The sequence below is a fragment of the Canis lupus genome, chromosome 2 (genome assembly GCF_003254725.2).
Source record: "Canis lupus dingo isolate Sandy chromosome 2, ASM325472v2, whole genome shotgun sequence".
NCBI classification, from domain to species: domain Eukaryota; kingdom Metazoa; phylum Chordata; class Mammalia; order Carnivora; family Canidae; genus Canis; species Canis lupus.
The window spans coordinates 17,280,906-17,299,226 of NC_064244.1; the positions used below are offsets into that span (position 1 = coordinate 17,280,906).

The following is an 18,321-nucleotide window of genomic DNA, read 5'->3' on the forward strand; positions in this document are numbered from 1 at the left end:
GGTTATATAAATTATTTATTCCTTTGGTGATGGGGAGGAGAACAGTAATATGCTCATCACAAAAGTGCAAGGGGAAAAGAAAGCCCAGTAAACAATAAATGGAGCCACTTCTGATGATTCAAACAGAAGAGAATTGGCTGTTATCTCAATGTAATACCAAGAAAGAGAACAAACAGAGGAGTCTGGCTCAATGGGAAGCAGATCTATTCAGCAGAAAGGTCATCTGGCAATAGAAGGCCTCTAAGCCAACAACACAAAAGGCTGCATCAGAGCAGTGCTACCTGCCTGAGCTCCGATGGGGGGAGGTGGGGAGGAATGACACATCTAAAATAGGAGCCGCTTGTTTAATATGGGAAAGATGGGGCAGCTTTTAATACACATGGCTGTTAAAGCCTTTATTTCAAGGTCTCAAAAGACTAATCCGGTGGTGTTTTCATTTTTAAATGGCTGCGATTAAAGATACTTTAAAAAAACATTTACCTATTTTGTAACCACTGTTTTAAAATTAAATTAGTTTATGGATTTTGGTTAATTTCATTATTTAAATCAAGCTCTGCACTCAGAGCAGGTCCTTGCCATGGGTAAATAGCTGGTTCTTGTTTACATATCCCTAAAAGAAATGAACAGAATATAATCTAAACAAGGAAAAGAGGCCTAAAGTGTAAATAATTACATAGTTTCAAATTCTAGCAACAAAATTTATCTTCTACTTTATAAATACTGAAAAGACCAAGGAATTTAACTGTGTATCATCACAAAGCTGTGTGTGTTTGCACACACATATACCCATGTACATAATGAATTTATATAAATATAAAAAATTTGCATGTTATAATGACCAATAGGAACCAAAAATAAAAATTTAATCATATTTGCCCAGCACTATTTATTTACTCATTCAACAAATAGATCTTGATCATCTGCCACAGGCAAGATATTCTTGCTGGAAAATCAGGATACAATCATGAAAAGGGAACTTAAGTTCAAAGAGGCACAATTAGAGGAGTAATTATGATATGGTATAGTAAGTGCTGTTGCAGGAAAGAGCAAGGACACCTGCCCCACATTTGGGAACAGAGTCTACTGAGGAGCAGAGGCAACACAGAACACTGGGCACTGGGAACAATGACAGGCATTCAATGCCACTGCGACTTGAGTGGGACAGTGTATAGGGCTAGGGCCCTCGGGGCAAACAGAGCCTTATCAGGAAAGGCCTGATAAGGCTGCTGATAATAATAATACATGCTGATCAGACTATACTTACATATTCAGGGTTGCCTGGGTGGCTCAGTTGGTTAAGCGTCTGCCTTTGGCTCAGGTCATGATCCTGGGGTCCTGGGATTGCGCCCTACATCCAGGAGCCTGCTCAGTGGGGAATCTGCTTCTCCCTCTTCCTCTGCTGCTCCCCGTTTGTGCTCTCTCTCTCTCAAATAAATAAATAAAAATCTTAAAAAAAAAAAACCCGACTATTCTTACATTTTCAGAAAATAGGAATTCACTGGGGGTTTTGGGCAAGGAAATAACATGATTGCATTTGAGAAGAATCACAATGGCTATTACAATGTGCTGGAAAGGTTGTTCAAGAATTACAACTAAGACAGGAAGACCAGTCCGTAGGTTGCTGCAGTAATCTGGGAGGGGTGTACTAGGGTTGAGAGAGATGGGACAGAGGAGAGAAGATTCTAGAGCCCTTGAGGTATAAGTGATTGTATGTGATGGCTGATTGGGTCAGATAGTGAAGGGAAAATGATTCATTTCTGGCTTGGACAAACGGAAAGGATCCCAGTGCCTTCCAATCTGACTCATGAGGTCCAAGGAGATGCAGGTGTTGGCGGGAGAGTGGAAGGAGGCTCAGCGGTGAGTAGGAGCAGGGTGGAGACCATAGGGTCACTTTTGCACAGGTTGTGTTTGCAGGGCCTGTGGAGTTCCCAAATACAGATTCCTGGAGGCTGTTCGATGTTTATAAGGGGGTGAAATTTGAGGGGCGGGGGGAGGATCTCAGCGGGGCCTAGAGATTTAGTCACTCACCATCAGCATATACAAAGAAGAGTTTTCCTTCCATTGTTTTGGCCATTTCTTCATCAGTCTATTTTTAATTTTTTTTTTTTTTAGGTTTTCCTTCTTTTAAGCCTTTTCCAAATGCATATTGGTATTCATCAGCTTCTCTGAGAATTGAATACAGATGTATGACTGCCTGAAGGAATACCAATATAAATGAGGAAAGAAAGATATAGCAGGCGTGTGAGAAGGCATGGGAAGAGAAGAACGGAAACAGGTGCATGAGGTCTCATGAGGGCGAAGGTGTTTTGGAACAGTGGGACAGAACCATGGCCAATGCTCAAACTATCTGACCATACTGACTGGTGTGCTGCCTTAGTGAGGAAGACTCACTAGGTCAGCATCAACCAATGGAAATAGCTCTCAAGTGATCTACGTTCCTCTGCTTAGATCTCATATGTGCCTTCCTTCTGATCTTATTGGCTTAGGAAATGTGCCAACAATAAAGACATGTCAGAGTGCAAATAAATTTAATAAGATTTGACTACCCTTGTGTAACAGGTTCTCAGCATGCAATGGGAAAGACTCGACCCTGGTCCACAACTGAGTGCATCTACACATCCCATCCCATTCTTATTTCAAAATAATTCTGTGAGTACCTATGACAATTTCTTGGTGAACAGATTTCTCAATTTCTGCATGGTTTTCACTCGATGCATTTCAAGTGGAGTGTTTTCTGAAGAGCTAAAATATGTATTACATACATTAATTTATATTTTATAAGCCTTTCTGGAAGAAGGTGAAGGGTCAATTAATTTAAAGGTATTTATCTTGGGGCACCTGTGGCTCAGAGGGTTAAGCATCTGCCTTCCTCTTAGGTCATGATCTCAGGGTCCTGGAATGGAACCCGGAGTCAAGCTCTCTGCTCAGTGGGGAGTCTGCTTCTCCTTCTCCCTCTGCCCCTCCCCCTGCTTGTGCTCTCTCTCTCTCCGAAATAAACAAATGAGATCTTTAAAAAAATATTTATCTTATTATCTATTACAAAAATTGTGTGCTCACTACAAAATATCACATGATACAAAAAGTAAAATCCCACCTGTCTCTCTATAATCCTACTTCGGCGAGCTTGGCACACATTGGTATAGCCTTGCAGACCTCTTCTTATGCAGACGCTAATATAGATATAAATGCATGCAGAGTAAATGTGACCATACTCACATACATATACATTGCTCTCCGACTTTTTTTGTGTGTAACATACTTTCGGAACATAGACCTCCTTCCATGTCAGTTCTGTACAAGCCCAATTTCTTCTCTTTAATGCTCGTTTGGTATTCTCTGCTATAGGTGGTGGACCATTTGTTTTCTCCTATTGTTGGATACTCCAGTTAGCTCAAACATTTTAATATTCCAAAAGAGTATCATCCACCAGTAAGCCAGGCCCTCCTAAAGGCAGGGATGAAAGGGTTCACTTCCTCTCCGTACTTTGAGCTTTCAGGATAGCTGTGGGCAAGGAGCAGGTGCTAAGTAATCCCTTCATGAATGAACAGGTGGATGACGACTGCTGCAGCTCTCCATAACTAAACTTTACAAAACCTTTCTTTAAAACAGTGAATTCATTCTTCCGAAAGTGACAGCCCTTTCTCAGCAACTCTCTGATCACAGGAGAAGTGGTGCTCAGATGCAAAGGAAGGTAGAGATTACATTAACTAAGACAGTTCAGACTTAATTGAGTACTTGCTATGTGCCAATTATTTTCAGAGTTGAACACATGTAATGTTCACAGCAAACCTACCAGTAAGATTCCATCATTATTCTTCACTTAACAGGAGGGAGGAGCAAGATGGCGGAGGAGTAGGGTCTCCAAATCACCAGTCTCCACCAAACTACCTAGAAAACCTTCAAATTATCCTGAAAATCTATGAATTCGGCCTGAGATTTAAAGAGAGACCAGCTGGAATGCAACAGTGAGAAGAGTTCGCGCATCTATCAAGGTAGGAAGACGGGGAAAAAGAAATAAAGAAACAAAAGGCCTCCAAGGGGGAGGGGCCCCGCGAGGAGCCGGGCTGAGGCCGGGGCGAGTGTCCCCAGGACAGGAGAGCCCCGTCCCGGAGGAGCAGGAGCTGCACCGACCTTCCCGGGGGAAAGGGGCTCGCAGGGAGTTGGAGCAGGACCCAGGAGGGCGGGGATGCCCTCGGGCTCCCGGGGACACTAACAGCAACTGCGCGCCCAGGAGAGTGCGCCGAGCTCCCTAAGGGCTGCAGCGCGCACGGCGGGACCCGGCGGGACCCGGAGCAGCTGAAGGGGCTCGGGCGGCGGCTCCGCGGAGGGGGCTGCGCGGCCCCGGGATCAGCTCGGAGGGGCTCGGGCAGAGGAAGAGGCTCCGTGCGGAGGGGGCTGCGCGGTTCCAGGAGCAGCTCGGAGGGGCTCGGGCGGCAGCTCCGCGGAGGGGGTTGCGCGGCCCGGGAGCGCGAATCCACCAGCGCAGGCTCCGGAGCACAGGGCGCCGGGACACAGCCCAGGATCCCGCCTCCCCCGGGACAGGCAGAGGCCGGGAGGGCCCAGGACAGCAAGGACGCTCCTGCCCCAGCTGAGCACATCAGCGGCCCCGCCCGGAGCCTCCAGGCCCTGCAGACGGAGTTCCTGCCGGAGCTGACTCCAGGTTTCCAGAGCTGCCCCGCCACTGGGGCTGTTCCTCCTGCGGCCTCACGGGGTAAACAACCCCCACCGAGCCCTGCACCAGGCAGGGGCACAGCAGCTCCCCCAACTGCTAACACCTGAAAACCAGCACAACAGGCCCCTCCCCCAGAAGATCAGCTAGACGGACAACTTCCAGGAGAAGCCAAGGGACTTAAAGTACACAGAATCAGAAGATACTCCCCTGTGGTTCTTTTTTTTTTTTTTTTTTTTGTTTTGTTTTTGTTTTTGTTTTGTTTTGCTTTTTGATTTGTTTCCTTCCCCCACCCCCTTTTTTTCTCCTTTCTTTTTCTTTCTCTTTTTCTTCTTTTTTTTTTTCTCGTTTTTTTTTTCTTTTCTTCCCTTTTTTTTCTCTTTCTCTTTTCTTTCCTTCTTTCTCTCCTCTCTTTTTCTCTTTTTCCCAATACAATTTGCTTTTGGCCACTCTGCACTGAGCAAAATGACTAGAAGGAAAACCTCACCTCAAAAGAAAGAATCAGAAACAGTCCTCTCTCCCACAGAGTTACAAAATCTGGATTACAATTCAATGTCAGAAAGCCAATTCAGAAGCACTATTATACAGCTACTGGTGGCTCTAGAAAAAAGTATAAAGGACTCAAGAGACTTCATGACTGCAGAATTTAGAGCTAATCAGGCAGAAATTAAAAATCAATTGAATGAGATGCAATCCAAACTAGAAGTCCTAACGACGAGGGTTAACGAGGTGGAAGAACGAGTGAGTGACATAGAAGACAAGTTGATAGCAAAGAGGGAAACTGAGGAAAAAAGAGACAAACAATTAAAAGACCATGAAGATAGATTAAGGGAAATAAACGACAGCCTGAGGAAGAAAAACCTACGTTTAATTGGGGTTCCCGAGGGCGCCGAAAGGGCCAGAGGGCCAGAATATGTATTTGAACAAATTCTAGCTGAAAACTTTCCTAATCTGGGAAGGGAAACAGGCATTCAGATCCAGGAAATAGAGAGATCCCCCCCTAAAATCAATAAAAACCGTTCAACACCTCGACATTTAATTGTGAAGCTTGCAAATTCCAAAGATAAGGAGAAGATCCTTAAAGCAGCAAGAGACAAGAAATCCCTGACTTTTATGGGGAGGAGTATTAGGGTAACAGCAGACCTCTCCACAGAGACCTGGCAGGCCAGAAAGGGCTGGCAGGATATATTCAGGGTCCTAAAGGAGAAGAACATGCAACCAAGAATACTTTATCCAGCAAGGCTCTCATTCAAAATGGAAGGAGAGATAAAGAGCTTCCAAGACAGGCAGCAACTAAAAGAATATGTGACCTCCAAACCAGCTCTGCAAGAAATTTTAAGGGGGACTCTTAAAATTCCCCTTTAAGAAGAAGTTCAGTGGAACAGTCCACAAAAACAAAGACTGAATAGATATCATGATGACACTAAACTCCTATCTCTCAATAGTAACTCTGAATGTGAACGGGCTTAATGACCCCATCAAAAGGCGCAGGGTTTCAGACTGGATAAAAAAGCAGGACCCATCTATTTGCTGTCTACAAGAGACTCATTTTAGACAGAAGGACACCTACAGCCTGAAAATAAAAGGTTGGAGAACCATTTACCATTCGAATGGTCCTCAAAAGAAAGCAGGGGTAGCCATCCTTATATCAGATAAACTAAAATTTACCCCAAAGACTGTAGTGAGAGATGAAGAGGGACACTATATCATACTTAAAGGATCTATTCAACAAGAGGACTTAACAATCCTCAATATATATGCTCCGAATGTGGGAGCTACCAAATATATAAATCAATTATTAACCAAAGTGAAGAAATACTTAGATAATAATACACTTATACTTGGTGACTTCAATCTAGCTCTTTCTATACTCGATAGGTCTTCTAAGCAAAACATCTCCAAAGAAACGAGAGCTTTAAATGATACACTGGACCAGATGGATTTCACAGATATCTACAGAACTTTACATCCAAACTCAACCGAATACACATTCTTCTCAAGCGCACATGGAACTTTCTCCAGAATAGACCACATATTGGGTCACAAATCGGGTCTGAACCGATACCAAAAGATTGGGATTGTCCCCTGCATATTCTCGGACCATAATGCCTTGAAATTAGAACTAAATCACAACAAGAAGTTTGGAAGGACCTCAAACACATGGAGGTTAAGGACCATCCTGCTAAAAGATAAAAGGGTCAACCAGGAAATTAAGGAAGAATTAAAAAGATTCATGGAAACTAATGAGAATGAAGATACAACCGTTCAAAATCTTTGGGATGCAGCAAAAGCAGTCCTAAGGGGGAAATACATCGCAATACAAGCATCCATTCAAAAACTGGAAAGAACTCAAATACAAAAGCTAACCTTACACATAAAGGAGCTAGAGAAAAAACAGCAAATAGATCCTACACCCAAGAGAAGAAGGGAGTTAATAAAGATTCGAGCAGAACTCAACGAAATCGAGACCAGAAGAACTGTGGAACAGATCAACAGAACCAGGAGTTGGTTCTTTGAAAGAATTAATAAGATAGATAAACCATTAGCCAGCCTTATTAAAAAGAAGAGAGAGAAGACTCAAATTAATAAAATCATGAATGAGAAAGGAGAGATCACTACCAACACCAAGGAAATACAAACGATTTTAAAAACATATTATGAACAGCTATACGCCAATAAATTAAGCAATCTAGAAGAAATGGACGCATTCCTGGAAAGCCACAAACTACCAAAACTGGAACAGGAAGAAATAGAAAACCTGAACAGGCCAATAACCAGGGAGGAAATTGAAGCAGTCATCAAAAACCTCCCAAGACACAAGAGTCCAGGGCCAGATGGCTTCCCAGGAGAATTTTATCAAACGTTTAAAGAAGAAATCATACCTATTCTCCTAAAGCTGTTTGGAAAGATAGAAAGAGATGGAGTACTTCCAAATTCGTTCTATGAAGCCAGCATCACCTTAATTCCAAAGCCAGACAAAGACCCCGCCAAAAAGGAGAATTACAGACCAATATCCCTGATGAACATGGATGCAAAAATTCTCAACAAGATACTGGCCAATAGGATCCAACAGTACATTAAGAAAATTATTCACCATGACCAAGTAGGATTTATCCCTGGGACACAAGGCTGGTTCAACACCCGTAAAACAATCAATGTGATTCATCATATCAGCAAGAGAAAAACCAAGAACCATATGATCCTCTCATTGGATGCAGAGAAAGCATTTGACAAAATACAGCATCCATTCCTGATCAAAACTCTTCAGAGTGTAGGGATAGAGGGAACATTCCTCGACATCTTAAAAGCCATCTACGAAAAGCCCACAGCAAATATCATTCTCAATGGGGAAGCACTGGGAGCCTTTCCCCTAAGATCAGGAACAAGACAGGGATGTCCACTCTCACCACTGCTATTCAACATAGTACTGGAAGTCCTAGCCTCAGCAATCAGACAACAAAAAGACATTAAAGGCATTCAAATTGGCAAAGAAGAAGTCAAACTCTCCCTCTTCGCCGATGACATGATACTGTACATAGAAAACCCAAAAGTCTCCACCCCAAGATTGCTAGAACTCATACAGCAATTCGGTAGCGTGGCAGGATACAAAATCAATGCCCAGAAGTCAGTGGCATTTCTATACACTAACAATGAGACTGAAGAAAGAGAAATTAAGGAGTCAATCCCATTTACAATTGCACCCAAAAGCATAAGATACCTAGGAATAAACCTCACCAAAGATGTAAAGGATCTATACCCTCAAAACTATAGAACACTTCTGAAAGAAATTGAGGAAGACACAAAGAGATGGAAAAATATTCCATGCTCATGGATTGGCAGAATTAATATTGTGAAAATGTCAATGTTACCCAGGGCAATATACACGTTTAATGCAATCCCTATCAAAATACCATGGACTTTCTTCAGAGAGTTAGAACAAATTATTTTAAGATTTGTGTGGAATCAGAAAAGACCCCGAATAGCCAGGGGAATTTTAAAAAAGAAAACCATATCTGGGGGCATCACAATGCCAGATTTCAGGTTGTACTACAAAGCTGTGGTCATCAAGACAGTGTGGTACTGGCACAAAAACAGACACATAGATCAGTGGAACAGAATAGAGAATCCAGAAGTGGACCCTGAACTTTATGGGCAACTAATATTCGATAAAGGAGGAAAGACTATCCATTGGAAGAAAGACAGTCTCTTCAATAAATGGTGCTGGGAAAATTGGACATCCACATGCAGAAGAATGAAACTAGACCACTCTCTTTCACCATACACAAAGATAAACTCAAAATGGATGAAAGATCTAAATGTGAGACAAGATTCCATCAAAATCCTAGAGAAGAACACAGGCAACACCCTTTTTGAACTCGGCCATAGTAACTTCTTGCAAGATACATCCACGAAGGCAAAAGAAACAAAAGCAAAAATGAACTATTGGGACTTCATCAAGATAAGAAGCTTTTGCACAGCAAAGGATACAGTCAACAAAACTCAAAGACAACCTACAGAATGGGAGAAGATATTTGCAAATGACATATCAGATAAAGGGCTAGTTTCCAAGATCTATAAAGAACTTATTAAACTCAACACCAAAGAAACAAACAATCCAATCATGAAATGGGCAAAAGACATGAACAGAAATCTCACAGAGGAAGACATAGACATGGCCAACATGCATATGAGAAAATGCTCTGCATCACTTGCCATCAGGGAAATACAAATGAAAACTACAATGAGATACCACCTCACACCAGTGAGAATGGGGAAAATTAACAAGGCAGGAAACAACAACTGTTGGAGAGGATGCGGAGAAAAGGGAACCCTCTTACACTGTTGGTGGGAATGTGAACTGGTGCAGCCACTCTGGAAAACTGTGTGGAGGTTCCTCAAACAGTTAAAAATATACCTGCCCTACGACCCAGCAATTGCACTGTTGGGGATTTACCCCAAAGATACAAATGCAATGAAACGCCGGGACACCTGCACCCCGATGTTTCTAGCAGCAATGGCCACGATAGCCAAACTGTGGAAGGAGCCTCGGTGTCCAACGAAAGATGAATGGATAAAGAAGATGTGGTTTATGTATACAATGGAATATTACTCAGCTATTAGAAATGACAAATACCCACCATTTGCTTCAACGTGGATGGAACTGGAGGGTATTATGCTGAGTGAAGTAAGTCAGTCAGAGAAGGACAAACATTATATGTTCTCATTCATTTGGGGAATATAAATAATAGTGAAAGGGAAAATAAGGGAAGGGAGAAGAAATGTGTGGGAAATATCAGAAAGGGAGACAGAACATAAAGACTGCTAACTCTGGGAAACGAACTAGGGGTGGTAGAAGGGGAGGAGGGCGGGGGGTGGGAGTGAATGGGTGACGGGCACTGGGTGTTATTCTGTATGTTAGTAAATTGAACACCAATAAAAAAATAAATTAAAAAAAAAAAAAAATAAAAAAAAAAATATTCTTCACTTAACAGAAAGGGAAATTGAGGTGCAGAGTGATGGACTGGCTTGCCCAAGGGTTTACAGTGCACAAATTTTAGGCCTCTGCTCCAGAGTCTGTCATTCACATATTAAATTGTCTCTTGGGGCCCCAAGGTAGTTCAGTTGGTTAAGTGTCTGACTCTTGATTTCAGCTCATGTCATGACCTCAGAGTGGTCAGATGGAGCCCCATGTAGGGCTCCACACTGGGCATGGAGTCTGCTTAGGATTCTCTCTCTCTCCCCCTTTCACCTATCCCTCTCTCTCTTCCTCTCTAAAAAAAAAAAAAAGGAATAACAATAATAAGAAAAATAAATTGCTTTTCCACACTCCATGTTCATTATGTCATTATTTGCAGTGGCCAGGATATCAGAACTATGTAATCATCCATCATCAGAGGACAGGATAAAGATGTGACACACATGCACACACACACATACACACACATACACTTACACAATGGAATAAAGAAGATGTGAGATACACACATATAATGGAATATCATTCAGCTATGAAAAAAAGAAGTCCTGCCACTTGTGACAACATAGATGGAATTTGAAAACATTATGCTAAGTGATCAAAGCCTGACAAAGACAGATACGTGGTATCACTTATATGTGGAAACGAAAAAAAAAAAAGAAAAAAGAAAAAAAAAAAGAAAGCCATAGAAAAATAAAGTAGAAAAGTGGTTGGCAGGAGCTGGGGAGTAGGGAAAATAGAAAGACGTTGATCATAGGATACAAACTTTCAGCAGTAAGATAAATAAGGTCTGAGGACCTAATGTAGGACATGGTGACTACAGCCAATAACACTGTATTGTATAATTGAAATCTGTTAAGACGATGGAATTTAAATACTCTCACACACATGCGATATATATGTAAGGTGATGGATGTGTTAATGAACTAGATGGGAGAAACCTTTTCACAATGTTGTATACATAGGTCAAATCATCATGATGTACGATTTAAATATCTTACAATTTTGTCAATTATACCTCAATAGAGCTGAAAAAAATGTGATCTTCCTAAAAATAAACAAACAAAAACAAATTGCCTCTCCAATAGGAAGGGAAAACAGTGAGTGACAAAACCAGAAATGTGCTAAGAAGGCTTTAAAGCAACTGGAGGCCCTGTGCCTCTGACATTTCATCAACAAGCTCATTCCCTATACCTACCCGGAGGATACAAACTGCTAACTTAATTTCATCTTCTCCCCTGTGCTCCTTCACATTCATAAGCATGTTCTTCTATCTCGTTTTCTATTAATAAGATGTCCTCGGGCACCTGGGTGGCTCAGTCAGTTAAGCACTTGGCTCTTGGTTTCGGCTCAAATCATGATCTCGGGGTTGTGAGATCAAGTAGGGCTCCCCACTCCACACGGAGTCTGCTTGAGATTCTCACCCTCTCTCTGCCCCTCCCCCCCTGCTCTCGTGCACACATGCGCTCACTAAAATAAGATCTTAAAAAAAAAAGATGTCCTGATGCACTGAAGCTTATAAATAAGGCAAAACTTAAAGCTCTAAAAAATTAAATCATCCAGTAGTATTTTTTATTGTGAAACACTTCAAACATTTGTGGTTGCCATTTCTGAAGCTGGGGTCTACTGCTCTGATGCAAATATATATCTACTGAAGGGTATTTTCACATCCCAGAGAGATGAACGTTAGTTTAAATTTTTTTTTTTTTAGGTTTAATGGCACCTTAAAAAATTTGAAGGGTCAAATTAAGGATTTTAAAATGGATGAAACTAAAAGCTATTAAAAACATGCAGTCCCAAACCCGAAAAGTCAGCAATCTCTTGAGAAAATACCTTTAAGAATAGGCTAGGGAAAATATATATAAATATGACTTTAGAAGACACACAGGTGTTAAGCACCAAATATTATTCTTCAAGAACATCTTAAATATGACAAGGACACCTAGGTGGCACAGACAATTAAGCATCCGGCTCTGGCTTTGGCTCTGGTCATGATCTCAGGGTTGTGAGATTGAGTCCTGTGTCAGGCTCCCCGCTAAGTGTGGAGTCTGTTTAAGACTCTCTTCCTCTGCTCCTCTTCCCACCATGCTCTCTCTCTCAAATAAGTAAATAAATCTTAAAAAAAGGAACATCTTAAGACATAGTTGGAAAAGCTCCAAGTGATTTAAGGCATGTAAATATATATATACACATACACAAACATACATATATACATATATATACTATACATATGAATCTTATTCTTTTATGTGTGAAAGGACAGAATTGATGTCACCAAAAACTCTTTAAAATGTTATTTTCCATGAAAAACATATTTTTCCAAGGCATATTATAATAAATGCATACTTTGAACTTACTTTAACTAGTGAAGACAATTCTGATCAGTAGATCAAGTATACACTGTGAGAGAAAACTCTAAGTCAAAAAGCATATCACCTACAATGCTACTACCAAGAAATCTCATTAATAGGTACTTCAGCATTTCTTAAGTTCAATAATTGATTTTTATACTCCGAAGTACTACAAAATGTTAGCATTAAACAAATTTGATTTTAATCCCATTATTTAAACTTAGAAATATATCCCAAACAAGACACACAAAACACAGTATGTGGATAAGAATACATTTTACTTTAAATCTCAGGTTGGTCCCTACTGGATTCTGGTGGCAATAGTTTATTTCTCTCATTTGAAGTTTCTTGATCTAAAGGATAGTGAGATTGTCACTTGGCTTGCCTTGAAGGTTGCTTTAACATCAAATGAAATGATGGCCATAAAAGTATTTTGTAAACTCCATAAAATACTATATGATTATGCATCCGGTAATAGTAACAATCAGAATTTATCTAGAGTACTGAATTGCTCATAAATTATGTAATACCATTAATCCCTGAACAATATGGGGGTTGGGATACTGAACCACCCTCCCTCCCACAACGTAGTTGAAAATCCATGTTTAACTTCTGATTCCCCCCAAACCTAACTACTAATAGTCTTCTGTTGACTGGAAGCCTTACTGATAATTTAAGCAGTCGATTAACACATATTTTGTATGCTATAGGTATTATATATTGCATTATAACAATAAAGTAAGCTAAGAAAAGAAAATGTTATTGAGAAAGTCAACAGAAAACATATTCACAATACTGTATTCATTGAAAAAAATCTGTATTTATTGAAAGTGGACCCACTCAGTTCAAACCTGTGTCACTCAAGGGTCAAATATTTATACAAAAGTAACATCATTTGGTGATGTCAACCCACTGACGTGCTCTTAAAGTTCAGAAGTGATCATATACCAAGGACAGAGTGCTCTTAGAAGAGACTGGTAATAGACTAAGTCATTCTCCACCACTTAACCCATTTGTCAAAGCTTTTCAAGACCTTTAGTAACTAACCCAGGCAGTAAGCAGCCAGTTAAGAGCAGTTGCCCACCATGTTTTCCCTACCATCCCCTACCACCACTGCCTCATGATCTCATTTCACAGTGGCTCCAGTTTTGGAAAAAATAACTATTTATCAGGCAATATACCAGGTGCTGACAAAAATTTCAACACCCAAAATAACCCTACAAACTTTTTCTTTTTTCCCAATTATATAGATGGGTAAAGTGGGGGTCAGAAAGAAAAGAATCTCCAACTATCACAAAGTAAATAAATGACAATATCAAGAATCACACTCAGGTTAGCCTGAATCCACATTCTAATGGTGTCTATATATACCACTTTGCCTCCAATCATTTTGTTTTCTAATCACCAGTTGCTTTTCTTCCTCCTGTTTTGTTTTGTTTTTAAGATCATTTTTAAAAATAATCTCTGCACCCAGTGTGGGGCTCAAACCCACAACTAACTCCAAGATCAAGAGTTGCACACTCCACTCACTGAGCCAGCCAGGTGCTCTGCTGTTCTTTTCTGAACAAAAAAAGCTTCAAAAAACTAATACTCTCATAGAAAAAGAGGTAAGGACTTGAACAAATACCTCACGAAAGAGAATGTCCAAATGGTCAATAAATATATAAGAAGGTGCTTGATTTCATTAGTCATCAGAGAAATGCCAAGTAACACCATAATGGCATGCTTGTACACATTCACCAGGCTGGCTAAAATGTAAGAGATGGCACCAAGTTTTGGTGAGGCACTCTTAGCAGGAGTGCAAATTGATTGAACTACTCTGGGAAGTGGTTTACCAGTATCACCTTAGGCTGAATGTGTGTGTGTGTGTGTGTGTGTGTATTCATTCCATAACTTGGCAATTTCATCACTAGTTTCATATTCAATAGAAATGCATACATAATACGTAAATATCCACAAAATGGCATGTCACAAATGTTTATAGAAACAATATTTGGGGGATCCCTGGGTGGCTCATCAGTTGAGCATCTGCCATCAGTTCAGGTCGTGATCCCAGGGTCCAGGATTGAGTCCTGCATCGGGCTCCCAGCATGGAGCCTGCTTCTCCCTCTGCCTGTATCTCTCCCTCCCTCCCTCCCTCTCTTTCTCTCTATCATGAATAAATAAAAAATTAAAAAATCTTTAAAAGAAACAGTATTTATAAAAGCCCTAAACTGGAAACAACCTAATGCCTATCAACAGTCAGATGGATAATTAAATTATGGTACAGCTATGTGATGGAATGCTATACAGCAATGAGAATGAATGGGCTGGCGGCCACATGGATTAATCTCATAAATATAATAATGAACAGCACAAACTGAACAAAAACAGTATATATTGTGTAAGTCCATTTGTATATAATTCAGAAATAGGAACAACTAATCCATGATGTTAGAAGCCAGATTCGTAGATACCCAGGGTGGGGGGAGGTGGTCAGTTGGAGTAGAAGGGAGGATGAGGGTCTTGATATCGTTTGGTTTCTTGGTTTTAGTGCTGGTTACATGGGCTTGGTCACCCTGTGAGCTTTGGTCAAGATCGACACTTATGGGGCACGCCTGGGTGGCTTGGTCAGTTACATGTTTGACTTTTTTTTTTTTTAAGATTTTATTTATTTATTCATGAGACACACACAAAGAGAGGCAGAGACACAGACAGAGGTAGAAGCAGGCTTCCTGCAGGGAGCCTGATGTGGGACTCGATCCCAGGACCCTGGAGTCATGACCTGAGCCAAAGGGAGATGCTCAACCACTGAGCTACCCGGGTGCCCCAAGCATCTGACTCTTGATTTTTGCTTGTCTTGACCTCAGGGTGGCTCAAGGTGAGATCAAGCCATGAATAGGACTAAGTGGAGAGTCTACTTGAGTTTCTCTCCCTCTGTCTCTCACTCTCTCTCTCAAAATAATAAATAAATCTTAAAAAAAAAGAAAAAAAAAGATCGATGCTTAAGATTTTTGCCCTCTTCTGTGGAGAAGCTGTACTTCAATAGCAAGTTTAGCGAAAAGAGTATCAATCTCTGCTCCCAATGCATGCAAATGTCAGTATTTTAGAAGTGTTTCAGAGGGGTGCACACAGGGCTTACTATGCTTATACATCCTTTTAAGCTATTTATTCAGCTGACAGGTTTTCATGTCATTCAATATGATAAAAAATAGCAAGACAGTTCAGATAAAAATAGGAATTTTTCCTGACAAATGAAGCGGGGTTCAAAAAGAATGATCATTTGGTGTAAACCAAATAACGAAGACTAGATCTTGAATTCACAGGCGAATGCCAAGGAGAGGCTTATGCGTTGAGTCTCATAGAGAAAGAAAGGGGCCACAGCCTGCAGGGCAGGTGCCACTCACAGAATATTTTTGAATATAGAGGCAGCGTGATGCAAATCGGGGGAGAGGCTCTAATAAAGGGGACAGCCGTGGAAGATAAAAACCTAGAAATGAGGAACTATGGCATATGTACATAACTTTATTCAAAACCCACGTAACTTTCATACTCTTCCTGAGACAACGTTAGAGTAGGAGGCATTCTTAAGGAAGCTGTCATCCTCAAAAAAAAAAAAAAAAAAAAAAAAGGATGGTAGAACTAGTGGAGGACTCACACACACACACACACACACACACACACAGACAAAACACATCAATTTGTATGTTACAGCTAATAAATATATTTTTTATTTATACACACTTTAAATTCCCAAGTTTCAGGTAGAATTCAGTACTGGCCTGGTCTAAGCCATCATCCTCTGAAATGGACAATGACTGGAGAAAGGACACCAGGACAGTCCACCTAAAGGACATTTAATGGACAAGGCCCCAGCCCCTGCTACTATATCCAGGTTTGGCCTGCCCTCTGCCCCGTTATGCCCCTGACCATTCAGTGGGCAGCTTCCAGACTCCACATGACATCTGCTTTATAGGCAAATGAGAGCTCACAGGCAGATATATTCGTAGAGGGTTCTGCTCCTTCCTCCAAGGAAATGAAATGTTTCAGATTTTATATGCCTCTAGCTTCGGGCCGGCTCTCTCTAAACAGCCAATGCTAAGAGGCTAAAGCAGAGCAGGTGGGTTACAGGTTAGGGTTCCCAAGAGATATATGTTCTAAAAGAAAGGAAAATTCATTTCTAGCCACCAAAGTGTATATTTCGTTTATCTTTAAAATATTGTTGTGCTGTGTGTTTGTTTCATCATCCCTTAACCAAAATGCAGGGGGGAAAAAGTTTGAGAGAGAGCAATGATTCAAGTCTCCTAAACTTAAAGTTAATAGTCCAAAAAAATACCCATCAAGCTGTCTCTTCCATTTATTTACATGTTCAATGTCAGGAAAAGGACAAAAATAAGTAGGGCCAAGAGGATTACTTTGTTTGAGGCCTTATTTCAAAATTCCTCTATTCAAGAGGCCATATAACCACAGATTCCTTCTAATTCAGTATATAAGGGTAAACAAATACATAAAGCTAGGGAACTGTCAGCCTTCGTTATTCCATAAAAATAAGGGGTTTTAATCTCAAATTACTTATCAGATTTTCTTTATGTGGATAATTTTAACACTTTAAAAACTTTCTAACACTTTCGCACCCCTCACCTCCCGCAAATCCTATTAAAAAGCAATTAATTTTTCTCTTGGGAAAAGAACCCACATCAATCTCTGCAGATGTCGTCTTTAATAATCCTTGCCGGCTATCTCAGTACTACATCTATCCTTACGTGTCAACTGTTGCATTCAAAAGACAAACAGCGCCGAATACATAACAATTACAAAACTCCTTAAAATTTCGGGGGGCTTCTTACATACGCTTCTCCCTATTTAACGAAGCTGAACATTACCTCTTACCACCTGATGGGAATAGAGCTCTCCCTCCCTCTCCCTCCAACTCCCAATCCTCAACTTTATTATTTAGATCCTATCAGATTTTGACCTTGTTAGTCCTGGCAGCATCACACAGGTCTTTTCCAGGGCCAATTTTCCAAGGTCACAGGTTTCTTTACGTTACACCCGGAAGGAGTGATTAGCTGCCTTTGTGGAATTTCCACGTGTTCTGCAGCCAGGAATCTCAAACCAGTGTCAGGCGTTTCAGCACTGCAGTTTGGCCAGCCTGCGTAAACCTCTCATCCTCTTTCACATCAGTCCCTGAAAATGAAGCAGCCACATGCACAAGGAGTAGCAAATAAAGCCAGCGCCTCCTGCGAGCTTGGCGGCTAGCGTGCTGCACGGCACACTTCAATTAGCATCCCATCACGTTAAGTAGTGATACTTGAGTGTGTGTGCAAGCCTGCCTTGTAGGATTTAATACTCAGACAGCCATTTTGCAAAACACAGCAGGTCTGTGAAATAAGGGCTATTTCAGTGAAACAGTCACAGAACGATAAAGCTGCTGCAAACGCCGGCGTTGCTGCAACAGCTGTGTCATCCGTCAAGTGATTATCATCTACTGTTTCCCTGCAGCCGTTCCGAATGGGATTTAATAGTAGCCTCTGTGGCTATCTTTAATTTCACCAACTCCATAGCATTTCTCTCTAAAAGAGATTCTCCTCCTGCCGTCATTCAAAGACGAGAACAGGACTCCTTTAGGTAAAAGAGGCTATCAACTGGTCTGCATGGACACAGAGCTCGGAGACAATGGACTGGCCACACGGTCCCCCGCGCAAGTTATTGCCCATCTTAGCAAAGTAACACGGCACCGGAGATCTATTAAAAAAAAAAAAAATCTCGGGGTGGGGGCGGGGGGGGCATCTCAGAATCTCCTAGACCTCAGGTGCCTCGGAAACTCGTAGTACAAATGATTGATT

The 18,321-nt window shown here is 41.1% G+C and overlaps 1 protein-coding gene across 7 annotated transcripts in view; it reads right to left on the minus strand.

Annotated features, from left to right (window-relative positions):
- The window catches only part of CACNB2 (calcium voltage-gated channel auxiliary subunit beta 2), a 380,949-nt gene that overhangs the window by 238,325 nt on the left and 124,303 nt on the right, over positions 1-18,321 (minus strand). The gene's annotated exons all lie outside the window — the stretch shown is intronic.